Source organism: Zonotrichia leucophrys, chromosome 20 (genome assembly GCF_028769735.1).
Source record: "Zonotrichia leucophrys gambelii isolate GWCS_2022_RI chromosome 20, RI_Zleu_2.0, whole genome shotgun sequence".
NCBI lineage: Eukaryota > Metazoa > Chordata > Aves > Passeriformes > Passerellidae > Zonotrichia > Zonotrichia leucophrys.
Genome location: NC_088189.1, coordinates 2,464,723 through 2,486,166, shown reverse-complemented (window position 1 = coordinate 2,486,166; position 21,444 = coordinate 2,464,723).

Here is a 21,444-nt window from a genome sequence, read left to right as displayed (position 1 = left end):
GTTTTTTCAGATGCTGCCATTTTGCCCCAGGCTTTGTAGGTGTTAAGCTCCAGTAATAATCTACACTGTTTCTTTAAGAAAGTTCATCCATTCACTTTAATTACATTTTCAGCCCTGGTTATTGTCCCTGTGCCTGCAAAGAATGTTTCCAGCCATAAAAAACCATTATCTGCCACAATTATGGATAACCAGAGCGTGGCCAGAGGGCAGAAATGCCATGGTGAATGATTGTACCGCAATTCAGCGCAGAATTTATAACTTTCCTCAGGGCTAACTGTCAGCCTGATCACAATGCCTGACAAAAAGATCCAGTAAAGCAAATGCAGATGCTTCTTCTTGCCTGCATGGTTGCTCTTTTTAATTTTTTTTTTTTATTAAGGTGCAGTTTTTTGTGATACATTAGGTTGCAGCCACCATGGATGCAACACTACGGAAGGGACACTCTGCCTAATTCATTTTGCTGGAGCACAGATTTAGGCCACACAAGCCCAGCACCATGGTTTCAAACACAGTGTTCCTGTGCAGCCAGGACACCTCTGAGGTGCACAGCAAACCCTGCTGTGTGTCTGCCCTGGTGGCCAAACTGCAGTTTCATTTCAGCTGCATCACGGCCTCCCTGCTCCCCGTTACCGATGGAGACGGAGATAATTTTCCACAGCTTCCCATGGTACTGCTCTTGCAACATTAGATCTTTCCATCACTAATTCTTGTGGTTATTAACATCCAGAGGAATGCCAGACTGGGAGAAAGATTAACTTTTTGACACAGCATTTGAGCATATTCAATTATTTCTCTCGTTCCATCAGGACAGAGGTTTGTGTTACTCCTCTTGATGCAGGATTGCAACAGAAGAGGGCAAGGAGATCATGAGTCCCACCACGATATTTCATGAGCAGAATAATACAAATCCTTCTATATTTTTCAGCCAGAAGTCTCAAAGTACAATACGAACATGACTCAGAATTGCCCTCCTTGGTTTTGTGGTGAAAGAAAACTGAGCAGCAGAGAGGGGCTGGGGATGTTCCTTGGTGCCGGTGCAATTTCCAGCAGAGCAGCAGGACCTGCCATCCCACCCCTGCCCATGGCAGCCACATTTTTGGACCCTTGGGAAGGAATAAAGAAGGTTGAAGTTCCTCCCCAACCTCTGGTGTGCTCCAGACTCATTCAGCTTGGGCTTAGGTAACACATTCCCACAGAGCAGGTGAGCCCCAAATTGGACTTTGTGCCTAATCTCAGACTTTCAGAGGCAACAGAGGCAAAGTCATGGTTTTAACAGAGGATGCTGCCTTTCTCAGCAAAAAGCTAAGTGCAAAATAAAGAGCTTGAAAAAAATAATTCATTTCTACACCAATGCCTCCCTGGGATTTGCTGTGCTACCAACAGGACAATAATGCCAATGGACTTTAGGAAGTCAAGGGCTTTTTAAAGGTGTGGCCCTGAGTGTCCACAGATCAGACTGAGAATTTTCTGTAGATCAGCCTGACTTTCCTCTCTTTAGTTTTAACCACAGGAATTCAAAATACAGAAAAGATAAAGGCTAAACATTTCAGAGAAGATGACAGAGCTGTGCATTCTTGGTTCTAGGTCCTGCTGTGAGATTGGTTAGTGGGAAGGCTCTTAACAAAACCCCCCTGGATTCTGTTCTAAACTTTCTGAACTTCCTCTGAACATGACCAGTTCCAAACCAGGTGCAGCAGAGCTCTTTGCAGGAGTATTTCTCACGACCTTTGAGAAGGCAAATCTTCCTCAATTGCCACCACCCCAACCCCACTCTGGCACGAACAGGTCATAAGATTTGGCACCCCTGATCCTGCTTCCAACCCAACTTCTATCCAAAACATCATCAGAGGCAAAACTCCACCCCTTGGCACATCTTCAATAAAACATCATTCTACCTGAACCTCAGAAAAGATAAACTATTAAAGTAATAAGAGGATAATTTAACCTCTTTAATCAGATAATCCTCTAGCGCATTGGACATTTATTTGCAGGGTATATTCTACCGTAATAAGTTTGCAGCTCAGATTTAAACGATTCCCCACCCTCAGAAAAAAGCTGAAGGAAGTGGTTGAGACATTCCATATCTCAGGTGCCATTATGTGAATGTGAAAACAAATGAGTTTAATTGGGGAGAAATTCATCCCAGACACAGGGCTCGCCCAAGGCCCTTGTCTGAGAAACCCCACTTAGCTCTGCTCTAGCACAGAGCAGCTACACAGGCACTGGATGCCAATTAAGCCCTACTTATCTTTTTAATGAAGGGCTAAATCAGAAAATGAATTATTGTTTTGATGTGTAAATGCTGTTGGTTTGGTACGGCAGTGAAAGGATTCTATCTGCCGGGACACTGAGGTGATAAAGGGTTTGCATGAAATTCCATGAAAATGTTCTGGAGCTCTCCATGGCTCTCCAGCAGCCTGGAAAACAGTGCCTGGCGCTCAGACTAAAACTGCAGATTCAGCAGCCCTGGATCCTCTTGTGTCTTTGTGCCAGTTTCAGCCAAGCGTTTCTTTCTGAGACCAAAACAAACAGAAAAGCTTCCCTGAAAACCAGAATGTCTCATTGCAGCGTTTGCTAAAATAATTGATTTCTTTCTCAAGCAGTCATTCATTCTCGTGTTTCCCTCAGTGTCATAGAAATAAAAGTTGAGTATTCAAAAATAAAGAAGCTGTTTTACTTTGGGCCAAGCCAAATACTTATTTTAGCTTTTCCATAATTTTTCAATTGCTGAAAACATTTTAGAAAATTTTTTGGATACTTTTTACCAGGATTTGTTGTTTTTCTAAATTTAAAATTGTCCAGGAGACGCAATTAATACAAATCAATGTATGGTCAAAGACACTGTAAATATTTAGAAATGTAAAAGAAAAGCCTAACTTTAATCTCATTAAAAATTCAAGTTAGGGGAAGACTGTAATGATTTTTTAGTTTTTACTGAGATTTTTACCTTCTCCCTAACAATCATAAATAGCATGTAGCTGTTTGAAGACAACAATACAGAAATTGTTTCAATGTGTTAGCAGTCAGAATTTGACTTTAGGGAGTGGAATGGTGATTAATTAAATGTCTGACACATGGATATCTCACTTGCAAGACTAAATTTCCAAGGAGAGATCGTGTCACCTAGATTTGGGGAATAGCTAAAATAGTCCAATAAAAATATTTTTTAAAGGCCAGAGGAGTCATGGGGATGGGAATGGTGAAGGGAAACACTGGCCCTTTCTCACCTCCAAAATATGCTGCTTTTCTGATATGAGCAAGGGTGTAAAAAAGGCGTAAAAATACAAATTAATCTATATCCACAGGCCTCTATTATTTAAAGGATCACTGTAAAATATCATTGGAGACCCACACTTTGCACTGCCCCAGTCATATATCCATGGACAGGTTTGGGGGCTGGGATTAGAGATGTTAAATTGCAGTTTATAGTTTATGCTAAAGACAAAATGCCACCCTACTGTGAACTTAAATCATCCTTGTTTCTGCCCCACTTCATTACACACAGAAAATCCCCTTTGCATGACTGCAAGATCAAATCCCTCACCCCAGATTGTAATTACAGAGCAGTCAGGGAGTAGGTGCCATCTCCCCTCTACAGGGTCCCATGGCTCATTAGTCAATCATATTATTAAGAAATTCTCAGTTTTAATAAATGAAGGTGGTGCTCATCTCAAGGCTGAGAATGGATGTTTTTATGGAAATAAATACTTGATGCTTATCTTCACAGCATCTCCTTAAGAAAACCATTATCACTTCAAAATAGTTCCTCGGAGCAAAAAAAGTACAATTACGTAAGCCTTGTGCAAGCCAAGCCAGGAGGGGATGCCAGGTTGTGTTTATGTTTTTGCCATATTTTAGACCCAAAAACTCAGCCGCGGAATAAAGCTGGTGAAACTTAATACAGTTTCAAACCTACAAAGACCTGGTGCTTCAGCCACCCACAGAAGAGCAAATGCCTCTGACAGGCTCCATTCCAGCTGACTCACAAATTAAATCTGGGTTTTGAAGCTGCCTTTAGTGAGAGCTTGTTCCTCAGGTAGGTCCATGGAACAACGGGATAACAGAATCCAACGCTTTGCTTAAATGCTAAAAATCATCCACTTAAGGGGAGCAATTATCACTGATCCTTCATGCTAGCTACTTAACATTTAATATCTTACTCCTTAAGATATGAAAATAAGTTATTTTAACCTCCTGAAGTAGGTCTGAAAAGTCTCCTAAAATTTCTCAGGACCAGTCTCATTTAGAAGTAAGTGGAATTACGTTCAGAAGCTACTTAGATGCTTTTAAAAAAATCCTGCTTGATATTTAAAATACATAGCCCTCCAGTGATTTTCCCTTCAGTACTTCTTGAAATCAAGCTTAAAAAATGGACTTTGGAGCCAAGATGCATCTTTGTAGCTGCATTTTCTGTTGGCTGGTTTTCCTGCTGTAACACAGGGCTGGGCTGCTCTGTCTACAGCTGAACCCAAAATACCCACAGCTGAACCCAAAATACCCACAACTGAACCCAAAGTGCTGAGTGATTGGGAAAGAGGCTGTGCTGTGACTGGCACACATCAATCACATCAAGATCAACCCTGCCTGAAAATATTGTCTGTATAAACAAAAGGGTTTAAAAACACCTCTTTTTGAAAGTGTTTTTCTTTGGAAGCATTAAACTGCCAGAATCCAGCTTTTTTGCCACATTCTGCAGAGATTAATACTGATGGCAAAATGAACTCTCTAAATGTCTTGAGAAATAACGTCTCCTAATACTCAAGCTTATTACTCTAACATGCTAACTTTGAAATATGATGTTTGCAATGCATATTTCATATTTAGTCCCTGCAGTGCAAAGGAATGTGGATTTTTATTAGTGCGAACATTCAGAAAGCAAACAGAGGACATTAGTACTGTTATAATTAATAAATATTTATATTATGGAAGTACACAAAATTTGCAGTCAGAATAGTGACTCTCCAATTTTAAATAATGCACATGTTGGTAGATTTCTATTTATGGCCATTGCATCTCACAGAATGAGGAAATTTAGTTGCATATACAAGATTGTAGGGTGGCTTTGCCCCCGTGGCATTGCATTCACAGCCATGCAGCTTTCTGGGACTTCAAGGGAAAAGATTAAAACTACTGTCAGGATGGAGAATTATCTGTCTGAAATGCAATTACCATAAAGGGAATTTTTACATTATTTTCGTATTTTATTGTGCAGCAAAAAAGAAATCACAGTAAGCTCTTGTGCACCGCTCTGCAATAATCCCAGCATGTCCTTTAGTGGAACAGCTCCCACTTTGCACTGGCAGGAGGAATGCAAGCCTGCAGGTTTCTGGGGTTATTTGACTCATCAATTAATAGGTAATCTCAGGGACACATCCACACCAGCCCTTGGTACCAGGTCAGTACAAGGCTGCCAAACCCCCTAAGGATGACGTTCCTTTTCTCTCAAGAAAATCCCTGCCTGACCAAACGGCTCTTACACCTCAGCCCTATCGTTTCCAGTGAAAATAAAAATACTTAGCACTATAGAAAATTCCCCTAGCAGGCTTTGAAAAACTGAATCTCTAATTACAGAACTCATGAGCACAGTAAGAATTTAATTAAGAGCCCCCAACCACGTTGGCACCAGAGGCTCATCCCGGCTCGGCCGCTCCGGCTGGCGGGTGAGGAGCTCTGGCTTCTGCAAAACCCGTCTGCCAGCAGCTGGAGCTGGGACTGCTCACACCCTGTTCTTGCAGACAGCGAGGAAACCATCCAGTGTCCCAAATAAATTAATGAATTGCTCTCCTCCTCCCAACAGACTCAAGGCTGGAGCCAGAGCCGTAATCGCGCTCCTGCTGCCTCTGAGTCACGGAGAGCCGGAGCTGGGCACGGCGTGCAGAGTCAGCAGAGGCGGATGCTGAGCTGCGTTGTGTCTGCAAGTCAGTCAAACCAGTTTAAAGATAAACTCTTCTTCCCCTGGCCCCTCCACAGGCCCCTCTGTGCACACACGGCGCTGCCGTTCCCCACCACGCAGGCGGCTTTTGGAACAGAGCGCCCGGCTGGCATCAAAGAGCTTTTGCCCCTTGGGTTAAACCGTGTTAGTCCAGGCCCTGAGCAGGCAGAGGAACCAAAGCTGAGCTTTGCAGAGGAGCCTGGGGGAGCCAAGCACTCAAAACCATTAAAATTCAACGGGAGCAGAGCGCTCACGCTCTCATGGGCTTTGAACGTCTCAGCCTCATCCCAGGGTTAACCCAGCGAGGAGCTCTCGCCCTGTTGCTGTGTTTTCAGAGACAAAGGAGGGTCCAGAAATGCAAGGACAGGTAGGGTGAGACCCTTCTGTTCAGCACAACCCCAGGAAACTGCCCCCAAAGCTGCCTCGTTGATTTTCCCCCAACGCCAGAGCCACTGAACAGCTGGAGGAGGTAAATGGTGCCTGCTGCAAACCACTGCTACTGTGGGAAGCAGAAAACACCTTTTTCCTTTTCACTTTTTTTCATTTCTTCCCTGAACTTTCATTTCACATCCCACTGCATGGAAATGGGAATTTTTCATAATGAACCATTCTACATCTGTCTCTGATAAAAACAGAATTACTGGCAAAACATATTAAATCCTCTCTGCCACTGATGTGGCATTTGAAATTAATTGTCAGATAAGTTATGGGAGATATTAAAGGTCTGTAAGTAAATTTTAAATATTTTAATATTCAAAATTCAAACCATGTTGATCACACACAAGAGGCTGCAGAGCTTGTTTCTTCTGCCTGGCTGTGATGAAATGCTATGAATCACTTTTCTGGTAAGAAAATATACATACTCAATGTTTTTAGTGATATTTACTGATATTTGCTTAATATTAGTATTTCACGTGAATGTTTCTGCCACAAGGTTCAGCTGTATATTTGATCAGAAAAGTAAAAAGCTAAAACTAAGCAAGTATCATGATTAAAACCTCAGGGAGCATTGTGGGCCACCTCAAATTTTGGATAAATCTAGCTTGCATAAAACTGGTGCATATCCATGTATTTTCCTTAATTCTTCTACTATTCTAGTGTAAAGAAAATTATTTCTTCATTTGTTAGCAATAAGAATAAAAGAGTTTATTCTCATTAAAGCTACTAAAACACCTTAAAGCTTGATTATTAAAAAAATCCCACGTTTACATTTTTTAACAGAAATAACTACAAAAATTATTTACATTGAATCATTTTACCCTATGGATATTCTCCAAAATTTTTCAATTCTTCAAATTTTTCAAATGTGTTTAAAATAGGTTAAACAAAAAAATAATATTTCCTCAACTAAGAATAAATCTGATCCTGCACCTAATTTCCACTTACAAGTTGCAAACATGAAATATTTTGTAGGAGAGGTCATCTCAAAAGAGGGAAGATAAACACACAATTCCCTTTAAGTTCCAGTGGAAACATTCCCACTATAGGATGTTTTCAAGTTGTTTTTTGGCCCCAGGATGACACAACATCCCAACTGCTGGTCCTCCAGGCTCTGTTCTCATTGTAAATGCAAAGTACAAGTGACAGACATTTTCCCTAGAAACAGAAATTGCAGATGTCCAACCTTTGGTCATGTTGTCTGCCTGCTGTAGGTCAGGAGAGGGATTAGGAAAAAATGCCCTGATATTCAGGTCCCAGATTATTGCCCCTTATTCACATTCAATTGCAATTTCATCCCAAAATAATGCTGGGATCTGATCCAAGGGAATTGCCTTTCCCGCTGATCCCAGGGCAGTGTTGCTGCCACCAAGGCACGTCTATAATTTTCAGTACATGCCACTTTTCCAAGTCTTTCCATGGTATGTGATGAACCCCAGTGAGGTTACAAACAGAGATTCACCTTGGGTCAGTGCTGAAATGGATCTACGAGTCAGCTCTGAGGGATGGAGGAGGAAAAGGATCTCTTATCAGCAGCAGGAGAAGAGCCAGCCTTATCAGGAGCCCTGCAGGAAATCCTCCTCTGTAACCCACAGGGCATCAAAGACAAGGAAAACAACCAATATTGGGATGGCAGGTGAGAACCCAGCTCCAGGAATGCCACAGGATGTGAGACAAGGCCGTGGCAGCCACCAGAATCACCAGGAGCTGAGATCTCCAGGATCTCGGCCACAGGACTCATCTGCACTGCACAGCATTGAGCTAAAAATTAACAGGGGAGGTGCACACAGCTATTGCAGGAATCAAAAGCAGCCCTGCCTCACCAGCACGGGGTTTGGGAGTGTTTTTCCAGCATTTGTGCAAATGCAAATTTCTGCTGTGCTGCACCGCAGCCATCTCCAATCCATCCATGCACCAGGTTCCACTGGTGTAAATGGTGATAAAGACAACAACTTCCAGGGGTTTATGGTGGTGGTGAGAATGGAAATAATTATACCCAGTGGGGAATACTTTAAGGCAGAAGTGGAGGCAGGACCCTGCTCCAGACTCAGTTTCTGCTCCAGCTCCCACCATCAGTCCATGGGCAGCTCGTGCACCTCGAGAGCATTTCAGAGATCCAGGAGGGACTGTGCCTACTTGCACAGGGAATTCAAGCAGCTTATTACCAAAGCCATTTTCTTTTTTTATTATTACTTTCTTCAAACAAAGCTAATAAATCAAATCACCCAAGATGCACATTATGCAAAGCTTAATTAGATTTGGCACACATCTCGCTAGGAGTAGCACCCATCTGACTTCAGATCAGAGAACTCAGGTTTGATGGGTGGAACCAAATCGCCCACTTTGGAGTTGCTAAATCTACTTTTAAATGCAGTGTGTTTGCATTTTTTCACTCTGGGACCTGGAGGAGGTTAGCTTTGTTTGACTTCTGGGCAACGGGAACCGTGGAAGGGAATTCAGAAAGAGGAGACATGTTTCTGAAGAGCATAAATCTCTTATTCTGCAGGCATGGAGAAATCACAAAGTTGGCAGCAACCATTTCATGGGGTTTCATTTCGCACAGCTACTGCTTGTGGAGGTTCCTCCTGCTGTTGACAACCTTCTGTTCTAGGCCATTCTGGGGTGCTTTTAATAGAAGTATAGAAAACGGATGCAAAAATACTATTTTAACAGCATTTTGTTTGGCACAGCAACCTTCATTGCCGATACCTCTCCTGATTTTATTGCCAACCTCTTGCTTTTCTCACACACACATCTCCTCTAGAAACAAGACCTCGTGAAAAATTTCAGCCTGATATTTTTTTAAAGGCATTTATGACCTTAATAGAAATGAAAAAATGAAAAGGAAAAAAAATAATTCTATATCTAGTCAAGAAAAGGTGCAGAAAAATATTTTTACAGAGTAAAAATGCTGCCTCCACACTTGATCCCTTTTCTGCTGAGGAGAGTAGCAGTGACCAGCAGGGTATTGGAAAGAACATGATGAGCAAGATGGTGCAACGTCTTGCCCAGATGTTGCCCAGATGAGCAGAATCTCTGCAGAAGGTGCTGAACCCCCTCAGCAACCTCCTGGTTCCCCAATCCCCTTCCATGGAGGGACACATGGGAGACAGGGGAGGAGGCTGAGCATGGTCACACTCGTGTAAAAATGAGCCCAGAGCTCCCTGGGGAGTCCTGGGCTCCAGATAACAAACAAACCACAGCTGGGCAGAGAGCAGAGACAGAGAAGAGGTTTTCTGGCTGCTGGCCAGGCTGTGCCTCAGCTGCTCACCATGGAGGGAGCTGGTGCCAGCCCATGGCTGTGGTGACCCTGCACAGGCCATCACTCCCTGTCAAACAGCACAGCTGGCTGGAACAAGGGGGGTTTGCTTCACAGAGAGCCCCACACGCTGCTTGTGCTGCCCAAACCACCCAAATTTGTGCCCTGCCTGCCAGGTGACAGCTCCACTGCCAACCCTCAGCACCATGCCCTGCATCAGCCCGGGGCAGCAGGGACAGCACAGAGCCCTGTCAGATTCAGACACCCTCTGAGCTCCACACTCATCCACCCAGCATGGACACAGGGCTCGTGTGCCCAAAAACACCAGCAGTGCACTGCACATTTTAAATAACAACTGCCTGCAATGGGCAGCTCACAGGCAGTCTTCCAGTTACCACTTAATTAAGAAAAAAAAAATAATATATTCAGTAAATTATTTAATGAAACAATTATTTCATGCAGAAATCTTAGGTTAGCTCTAGTCAACCAACACACAAAAGAAGATATGATAATTTCAAATTAATGCTTCAGAGTGACGCACGCATTCAGGGTCTGCCTTTAAAAAGGTGCTGGGCTCCCTGCTGAAGCCTGAGTTTGTAACCTAAACACCTGACATTTTTCTGTCTATGAGATGAGAGGCTCACATTTGCCTTATTCACAAGCACAGAAATGGGCAGAAATAATTAAATAAAGGGAGCCCAGTTCATGCTCCAGTGCACCATGTAAGAGAAGCTGCGGCTGACAATGACATTGAAAACCAGTTGTCAGTCTAATGTAATCAGAGAGACAATTGGCTCTGCTGGCAAGAACTGAATTAGTGTTTTCTGTCTGAATCAGTGTCATCTTCTAGGGAGCAGTGAAGCTTATGCAATGATAACAAAACTCCCCAGAAGCTGCATTTGTTACTGAAATATGGTGGTGCTTTGGTGCTGTGTAACCTCATTCTGTAACACAATATACCTCATGGTCATGCTGCTGCTCTCATGTTCCTTGCAATGATACAATTCAAGGACCAGATAGGAGATCAAACTAGACAAGCATAATATTAAAACTTTAAAATCTCCCTTTGAGAGCTGATGTGGTTTATTCCCAGGCGTGTTGCCTGCTCTCTCACTCGCTGTGCACACATGAAATCAGCACAGGGTCCAGGCCTGGATGCAGCTTCAAATATTTGTGCTTTGGGGGAGACAGAAGGGTCAGTGGTGCTGGGCTTCATTTTCCTAATGAGGACGGGTGAATTTCAAACCAAGGTCAAATATAAACAAATGTCCCTTTAAAAGTAAGGACCCACTGCTGATGCACACTGGGATTTTGTAATGAGACTCTAAGAGTCAGTCTTAAAACAGCATTTTAGTATTGTGACAGCATCTGGTAACTTCACCTTTATTTATGTTTCAGTTCATAGCATTGGGTATTATTGAGCACTGGAACATGCTGAACAAATAATTTTTGATTTTTTTTTTCATTTTCCCTGTGGTAGAAGCCTCAGCTGCATCTGCTGCCCCTTGCCTGCAGAATCACCCCATGGGCCCTCATGGAGGTGAGAATAATTAGCAGGTCCAAGAGAGTGGAAGGGTGTGCAGGTACAGAACAAAAAGTCTACCTCAGAAATGCCATTTATCTTCACAAAAATACTACTTCAGCCCAAAAAACTTCTTACATTTACATATCGTAATAAAACATTAAGATTTATGTTTAAATTACAAACCACTGGCACTAAGAAATTTCTGGTTTGTCTTCTATTAATAACTGTCTTCTCTTGTGTTCAGCAATATTGGTCAATAGGGAACTCAATAAAAGCAATAAAGGCAGATGGTTCTCATATTTGGTTTTAAAATTTTTTTTCTCTTTTTCGTCTACACCACGTGTTTTTTTAAAGAGATATTGGTATGAGGGCAGGGTACTCTCATGGATTGATATACATCTGTAATTAGCAAGCTGATCATCCTCCTCAGGCCAGGGAGACACTGCATGATCTGACACTTAAAGGCACGACATCAAAATACATACCCTCTTTTTTTATAATTAACATTCCACATTAAATATTCATTAAAACTTACATAAATTATTTCCTTGTTCAAGGCTCAACTTCTCTGTCCTTGTTCAGACAGAGCTCTCATTGAATGTGTTTACCCAGCTAAGACAAGACATGACCACACTTTAAATCTTTTGTGCTGCCATTAGTCTCTGTCAGCCTCTGGTCTTGCTCAGAGAGCACAAGGCACAACTGCTGAAACTCCTCGTGTGTGATTCCCTTTTCTGTTCTACAGAAACCACCTCAAAAACTAATCCCAAACAACAGCAACAACTGAAAATGACCAAACAAAGCCCCAGAAGAAATCCCTCCACGTCTGTTGGAGCAAAAGCTCCGCTCAAGGAGAGGAATTTTGCACAAACAAGAGGAGACTCACGGGAGCAGGAACGTCCCCATCACATCTGCCAGGGCTCCACGGAGCTCCTCGCTGCAAGACACAGGCATTGAGATGAAGAGGGGAGAGGAATGCTTCACGCCTTACATCTCCTGTGTGTCAAGCCAAAGCCCCAAACAGGAAATGTTTCCCCAGAAGAGTTTTGGAACAACGTGCTTTTCACATGGACGGGGTGAATTTTTTAGGTCTCTTCAGAAACTGTTTTGATTTAGTGAAAGGAGGAGAAGAAAAAAGGCTCAGTGAGGGCAAGGCAGATGACCACATCCCCTTGGCACACACCTTGCAGTCCAGCTCTGCCCTCTGAAGACGTGGACACTCTCCAGTAGTGCTTATTTATCTGTCACGTTGCGGTGATGGATGTTACTGTTGCTCTCAAAAACATATGCTCAGAAGTTTATTATGGCACTAAATATGGGCTGGGTAAGAATCTGGATTGTTTAAGTGTCAAACAGTGACAACATGTGTACAATACAACACAGACATCAAGGGGGAACCAGCTCAGCTAATATGTGGTATTCATAGAAGCCTTTAGGAACAAAGACCACCCATAAAGCCCAACCAAAGCTGCCACAAGAATAGGTGGTGCTGCTTCCGTCACTGCGTACTGGGTGCCAATGGGCTTCCTAATTAGATTAGCAAGCTAATAAAAGGCATAAAACTCAATAAAAGGACAATATGTTATAAGTTTTCCTATGACAAACATTGCTGTAAGTTCAGCAGATTTCTGCCCATGGTAGGTCATGAGCAGAACACCCAGTGCATGTTTGTTTTCCTTATGGCCAGGTTTGTTCTCTTTATCTTTTCTATGGATTGTACTTTTTATTAATGAGAATTAATAATAAAATAATATTTCCTTATAATATTAATACTAATATAATAGCATTTCCTTAACAAGGATAGCCCTGAGTATCACAGTTTTCAAGTAACAATCAGCGTAAAGAATTCTCATACTCCTCAGCATCTTCCTTCAAATAATGGTGTTTTGTTCTATTTCATATTATATTTTGTAAAAGCACGTGGTTAAATTGGCTAGCATAAAAAAAAAAAGAGAACTGTTAAATAAATTAATTAAGCCCCAAGACAAACAAAACCAAAACGTCTCCTTAAATACATGAGTTGGAACTTAGGAATCTTGGAGACAGCAGCACCACATGGGAACTGCTGGAGCTCTGTTCTCATCCTGGAAGACCAAAGAGCTCAAGCAGAAATTGAGCACTGCTTGACAAGCCTTCAAAAGGATTGAACAGAAAAGGAGTAAAAGCAAAGAGTGGCAAAAAAACCCCAAACAAACACAACCACCCTAGGATAGAAGAGAAGGATAGGTGGAAGAAGAGAAGCAATAGAAAAAGAAAAGATTGATGGGAAATTTAGACTGAAATCTAATGCATCTTCACCATGTGCACATTTCAGTGAGTGGTAAAAGAATTTCTTCCCTTGATATATCAAACCACTAATATCCAACTTTCCTTTCTCAGTGACTTAGTAACAGAACGACCAAAGGAAAAAAAATGAGCACAATAAAACAAAACTGCAACTCTTGCTCATGTGAATTAACATTTAAACCTGAAAAAACCCTGTCCAGACTCTGATATGCTGTGCAAGGGCCTCAGAATACAGCAGCAGTCCTGAGAAACCCTGAACTCTCAAGCTACAAAGACCCAGAAGATGCCGGGACATCTTAATTAGTAATTTACAAGATGACCTGAGCAAAGTTCTAAGGACTTGAGTGGCACCACCTACCCCACAAATTCAACATTCCCCATATCCCCTGACACAAAGCAAAGCTTCCCAAGGTGGGACCCTGCCCATAAACCCACAGCAGGAATATCTCCTTGGGTCAGGATGGCAAAGGCACCAGTTCACACTCAGAGGGTCCCTGTGTCCAACACAGCTCCCCAGCCTTTTGGAGAGCCTGTAAAGTCTTTTCCCCAGGCTCTCTGGGAGGAGAGAGGTGGGTTGAGGGAGGTGTGGGTGCTGGAAAGAGAGAGATATTGGCTCCAAGTTAAACAGCTTTTTGTATGCACAACCTGAGGCATAAACAAGTCAGGATTTGCGTACTGGACCTTTGCATACACAATCTGTGTGCTCTGGAAAAATCATTTAATAGTCCTTCTATTGCAGGGGTGTGAAAACACTGGGTCAGCTTCTTTGTGTTTTAAACTGCATAGAAATGAGTGTGAAATAAGGAAATCCACAAGCAGCTCTCCACAGCCCGTGGATTACCTGCACAGGCAGTCCTGGGTGTGAGCGAGGAATGGAGAGGTGGAATTTCATGGCCTGGGCAATAAAAGAAACCAGGCTGGATGGACAAAAAGCTCCGTGGATGACCAGGGCTGTCCCCAGATGACACCACCTCATATCTGTGCAGATTTCAGTGACAACAAATCCATGGCAAAGATCAAAGCAAGGAGCAGTGATGGCACAGGGACAGGACATCATCACATGGGGCCAGATGTGCTGTTTATATATTTTACTGGATTTCATTGTTAAGAAAGTGCTCTTCCAGGGCAGGACCCCAGCTCTCAGACCTCTTGGAATACAGGGTTTTTCAGAAGTGACTTGAAAGCAAAGAGGGTGGGGGAAATCTGATTTAATAAATGATATATAGGAGTATAATTATATGGTTTTAAACACAGTTCCAGTTCACTTGTCTCAGCAAGAAACGCTGGTGTGTGAGAGAAATCATTTATATTGCTTACTATGGTTTTTCAATCTTGGCAAGCACTTTTTCCATTCTAAGATGTGGGAACACCCACATCAGTAATTACATACGTTAGCAAAAATACAAGATAACTTGTATTCTGGAGAGGGGGGTTTCTCCCATTTCTCAGTGAGCTCTGAGAGCAGTAAAAGGGAAGATCTCTGTTCTACACGCTTCATAACTGTAAAAAATTATTACTGAAAACATGAGCTTGTCTCTATGTAGTAAAACACAGATCCGTTATCCAAAATATCATTTATAACACCCCCGTGACAAAACTAAACATTTTTCAGTTCTGGGTACATTATTCTTCACTTCCATAATCCTGCCACATGCAATCCTAATATACGCAGGACAGACTCCTGGAATAGTCACAATCTTTTACCTGACCTTATACAGAACATTTTCCTGCACAGATTTTTCCCAATATGTGTCTGGATATAAAGACACGATCACACCTCATTTTTTGTTTTCTTTTCTTTTTCTTTTGTGGTTGCACAGCTCTCAAATCTCAATAAAGATTTAATTACACACTGCATTAAAAGAGAATTGGGTTAGCTTTCTTTATGGTTTCTTAAATATTCTTTTTATTAAAGCAGATGCAGATCATTAAGAAGAGCAATGATAAATAATGGTCCAAAGGCAAAATTATAATCTGTCCTTTTGTATATTTTGGAGTTAAAAAGCCACTAGACCTAGAGACATCACACTAGTTGGGCAAGGCAAGAATGGGAACATCATATTTTTCTAACCCTGGATAACCCCAACTTGCTATTTGCTGCTAAATGTCCAAAACCAAATTGTATTCTATTTAAAAAATATAATATTGTCTATAATAAAAACAGCCTTTTTTTTTTTTTAATTAACAGCACCATGAATTTTCCATGGACTTTATGTCAAGTTGTAGGCTTTTAAGATTTCCAGAATATAAAGCCATTCAAATCTTCAATTTTAATATTCTAAAAAAATCACCTTGCACATTTCTGGGATTTTAAAATGTTGATCTCCCCACTCCCAATCTCTGTAACCCCTGTGTAACATTGGTGTAAAGGGTCTTGCAAGCTTTAAGTCATCATCTTTAACCTGAGCTGAATTATTATGTCAAATGGTTCAGAGCATTCCACGTTTCTTTTGTTTAAGCAGAATTGGGCCCAAAAAGCACAGAAAAAAAAACAAAAAAACAAAAAAACCCCACAGCTTTCTGGCTTTCATGCCAGATTTTTAATATCTTAAATGACATGGCTCGATGGAAAATTTAAAAAAAACCAGACCATTAAAATGCTATAATATTAAGTAGCTCTTAAAAAAAAAAAAGCAAACCACACTCCCCCCTTGCTGCCCCCCCAGAAAATCCAGATGAACACAGAAAAAGCTGTCAAGCTCAGTCTTGTCCAAAGCAGATCTGCCAATGTTCTGACAATGTTTGCACTTGCTTGTCAAAATGGTCACTTCAGCTGAGCATCATTTACACTTTGGCTTACAAATTAGTTATGTAAATTATCTATAAATTTAACATGGAAAAAATACACCTACCTTTTAAGGTATAAATATATAAATGTACACACTTTCTATATATATATTATAAAATGTGGTGTTGTAGGGCCAACATCTCCTGGCTGAAATGAAATAATGTAGTTGGAGCACATGGTTCTCTGCACCTGGGCTTCCCTCCCTCCTCTGCCACCAGCTCCTGCTGGAAATTGAAGAAAAAGCCCTTTAATGCCTCACTTTCTCCATCTGCAAAGTGGACAGCCTGGTTGAGTCCATCCTTGCATTATCTACCCAATGTAAGGATTTTCTCCTCTCTGAGCCATGCCAGAAGGTGTTTGTGCAAATGGCCACTCTGAAATTGCTCAGAAAGCCATTTTCAGCAAGGAGAGGAATGTAGGATTTTTACCAACTGTCTCTTGGGCCAAATTGCACATTTTTGGGAGCTGTGCTGCTCATGTAGCTGCTGCACGATGCTGTTAATGCACGGGGGATGGAGGAGTGCCTGGGCTGTTTATGGGAATGTCTTTAATTGTTCAGCAGATTTTAAAGATAATTAACCATATTGTTATTAAAAAATAAAGGTGCTGAGAGAGCTTTGTCATGGATTTCTTTCCTTCATTTATAGAAAGAGTTCAGCTGAATATTTACACTAAGACAAGTAGGACCAGTTAGGGTAGGAAGAGAAGAAAATCTTCGAAAGAGAGAGAATCCTACACCTGGGACTATGAAACTGAGACTTTCATCACAACAGTGAGAGCTTGTGCAGGAGGGAATCTTAAATCTCCCTGAACTCTATCTGTATATGAAACACTCTATACACTCATATACACTCTATCTGTATATGAAATAAATAAATCATTAGCAGGGACAGAAATTACTGGAGGTAGGTTCTAATCCTGTGGCCCTCAGAAACAAGGACTGAGGAACACCTCGTAAAATTGGGATTGATAATAATATATACACCTAAAGTGTGAAACCCTTCACAGAAGCTTTGTCTCCTCACTTCTTCCTTTCTTCTCCAATATTTTGAATACTACGAAAAAATCAGTAATGATTGTTCTGACATGCCAAGGAAACCATCATGAACATATATTCTAAATTATTTTCATCCTCTGATAATTTTTCTAATCAAAACTTGCTTGGTTTACTCTTGTTGATGGGAAAATATTGCCTGTTAGTGAGAATAGTCAATGAGTGACTCCTCATGAAGTGTACACATAAAAGCTTTGCTAAATTTAGTCAGAGTCATGCCACTCTATGGACATGGGATTAATTCCTGCCTCCCGGGATATGCTGACATTCCACAAATCCCAGGAGATCCCAGAATTAACATGAATGGGTACTGCCAGAGCATTAATATTGTGCTTCACAGCACCATTGAATATCAGTTATCTTCAACCCCAACCTGTTCTCTGTTTCAGTTTCCCAAAGCACCACGACCCAACAGGAAGGTGAGACACAGATGCATGAACTTGCTTCCTCAGCCACTAACTGGAGTTGGAATGCTCAAACTGCTGGTTTTATGGCTCTGAATATCAAAACTCTCCATCCAATTCAACTGACAATTACACACATGCAGCAGAAAAGCATTGCCAAGTCTTTAATTCTATTAAGGGTTTTCTGTATTTCAACTTCTATGACAAAGTCAGGAGCTAGACAAAGCTTTCTGCATCCTACTGCACAAAAATGCCATTCCATGTTATTCCTGACCCAAAAATGGAGGAATGAAAGGCTGGGGGAATATAGCAATTTATCCTGAAGTGTTTGAGATCCCAAGCCATGAACACACAGACTTAGCAGCTGATCAGCCCATGAAGAACCAGAGCAGGAAAATTAGGATGAACTCCTGTCTCAGGATGCTGATACAAACACCAAAGAGGTCAACTTCCATTCCACTTTTACATCACATGTTTTATGCCTAGAAATTCTACCTGTGCATAAATCTGCAGCAAAAAGAAGAAAAACCTGGGGAAAAGAGAATATCCTGGGAATACCTAGCACTTTCAGCCCACAGAACAGTGCTGCTCAGAGGGAGGCAGAATTCCAGAGGGTCAAATAACAGGAGTGTGGGTTGCATTTGGTCTTGAGTCACAGATTGATGATAAGAGGACAACACTGTATGTGTGCAGGGTGAATTTAGCCTGAGAGTCTCCTGTTTTCCAACAGGCAGCCCTAGAGAGAGAGAGAGAGGGAAATAAATCCCTGAAGAACTTGCAGAGAGCTGGGAACAGCGAGACAGCTCAAGTGATCCACACTTACACTTATTATTAGAAGTGAGAGAAAGCTGCAAATAAGCCTGTGAATATTCTGTTTCACTGCATTCAAGTTGTTTTCCAACCTGATCCTTCAACTGAGCTCCTACACATCAATCTGTGCAAATACCAGAGCAAAAACCTGCGTGTCACTCAAGACTTTGGTATGTTGCCTGATCAGGACAAGGAAAAGGAACAGGTTTTGAGACTGTTGCACTGAGACAAGTTTTGCCTAAAAATAATGTACTTTAAAGGTGTTTTAAAAAGTGAATTTTAAATTCACGTTCAGTTTTAGTATTTGCATCAACCCCTTTTCCAACCAGGAAAAAGAAGAACGCCATGTGACTTGGATACCCATTACAAAGAACTGAAATTTTAAATGTTGGAAACCCACAATGAAGTGCTGGCAGCCAATCCACTGACAAAGAATGAATCAGGAAATCAGCTCAAATAACGAATACATTGAGAACCTCATAATAAAGTCAATGACAATTCATGCACAGAAAACAGACACCATTCATCCACTATCATCCGGTGAAGAAATCCCTGAATTCCCCGTTATCTGAAAACGTTTCTCTAACAAAGCTGGATCTCATAACAGCTTTCTAATTCAGCATTTTCTGACAGTAAGGGAGTGGGAGAACCTATGTGGAACATAGAGAGTGTCAGTTTTCCTAAGGGCCAGATTTAGCAGTGCCTCCTGGCCATCCTCCTGCTGGGAATCATCCCACAGTGTAATTTAGGCTGTGGACACATCCCACCAAGCAGCTCAGCAATCTTTTAGGGACACTCTACAACCAACTGAAGAGTTGGACCTTTGTCAAATTTCTATTTTAGCCTGAGGTGAAAGCCTGGCCACAAAAAGTTTCAGATTTGGCTTCAGCAGAGCCAGGTTGGAGTTTGGCTCGTTGGCAGCCAAGGGACAGGAGGCAGAAGCACGTTTTCCCTGTAGGTGCTCCTTTGTATTCCTCAACCACTTTCATCCACTCCCGCGTGCTCCAAAATCTTTAGCCAGACAGCTCGTTTGCATATGCTTTTGAGATACTAATTAAACACGTACAAACAAAGAAAAACCTCGCAGCAAAAAGAGAAAACACAAAGAAATTAAGGAACTTACTTCAGAAGTCTCGGGTAAGCCACTCAATTGGGTTTTCCCCGCAGATTCCCCTCCTGCCTTGACTTCCCTGATCCACACACTCCGCTAATTCCAGCACTGAATCCATACATTCATCAAGTGGAATAGCTTATAGACATCAACCACAAAGCTCCACGAGCACAACTGCACACAAGCACATGCTTGTTTAAAGAGGGAATCTGGAACACCTTGAGAAATGTGTACAGCACACGCCATTCATCTGCTGGCTCCCTGAATTATTCTGTATAAAACAATGCACCAGCTACAAAAAAACCCAACCCAAAAGCAAAAAACACAAAACCACAACGCTGAAAGTATTGCACCAGTAAAAGAGATCTGGAGATCTATATGGATTCTAGCACAGAGGTGACATTAAGGGGAAAGGGAGCAGTCTGGAAAACCAAGATGCTTTCAGTCAAAATTCAAAATCACAACAGTGAAACTAAAAATTTAGATGATCATTTCAAATGCATTCCTTCTCTAGCTCCACATTTCAGCACGATAAATGTGTCAAGCTCCCTCTAGTACAATCCTTCTCCACTAAGGGAGTTTCCCAGAGAGAAAAAGTTCTCCAACTTAACTGTCTAAATAATACAGATAGGAATACTTTTTTCATCGTCTGCCACAAAAGCCCAAGGTTTCCTCAGGTCTACACATGGCCCAGAATATTTGAGCTTTAGATAATACCTGACAGGTAATAATGGCTTATCTTGTTAATTTTGCTCTTGGGAAAACGGCAAGAGGTGATCAACCCCTGCTCCCTTTTTGTATGTTTGTTTCCTATCACAGATTTTTTTTTTTCCACAATGAAATGCAGATAAGAAGTTCACCTCAACAAGATAAAGAGTGAGATGGGTGCAATTAAGTCTATGGAGTAATTTGTTTTCTACAAGACCCACGACTTCAATAACATAACATCTAAAATGCTGGAGGTATCAAAAAACTGGAAAGAAAACCAATAAGAGGAAGATGAAATGTCAGCAGATGGATTAACATCATCGAGAATGTGCCAGATTCTTAAGGCTATATTAAGCAACAATTTTTTTTTTTTCCAAAGCAAATTCTATGATAATTTTAATAACTTTACTGCGGAACTTGATTTCCTTTTTAACATTAATTCCCTGTTTTCCTGCTGTTGCTCATTTCTCCTGCAGGGAAGGGGGCTGCTCCCAAATCCCTGTCATGCTCCAGTGTCCCAGCTGGGATCCCTCACTCAAAGGCTCCACTGCTAAATTCTCCATTGCTGCTACAAACACTCACAATGCCACATAATCATCATTCTAAATGATGTCATCTCGAGTTTTTTGTTTAATTTGCACACTTAAATTAAAAAAAAAGAGGAAAAAAGTGTGGTTTCCTTCTAGCTGATTTGCCATGCTTGTCAGCTATCACCTATGTGCTGGCTGTCCCAGGGTCTGAGCACAATCCCCTCAGGGGATGTCTATATATAAAATATGTGAGACTCAACGGACAGCTGATTTAATATGACCTTATCAGCTTATGGCACAGTGTCTCCTACCATTTTTCTCTGACAAAATTGAGGTGCTTTTGGCAGAAGGCAATAGATACACACCAGATCATGTTTAGCTCCATCCCCAGGAATTTAACAAGACTGATGCAGCCTTTCCTATCGTTTTTTTTTCCTCTTAAAATGGGATTTTCAAGAACATTGAAAAAAATGGCACATCACTGCCTAAATGCCCAGCTTTGCTGTCAAAGAAACAAAGGCTTTATGGGGCAGTTTGTTTCTTTACATCAGAATTCTTTTATTTGTGTTTTGGAGAGGGTTATTTTCCAGTGACCCTTG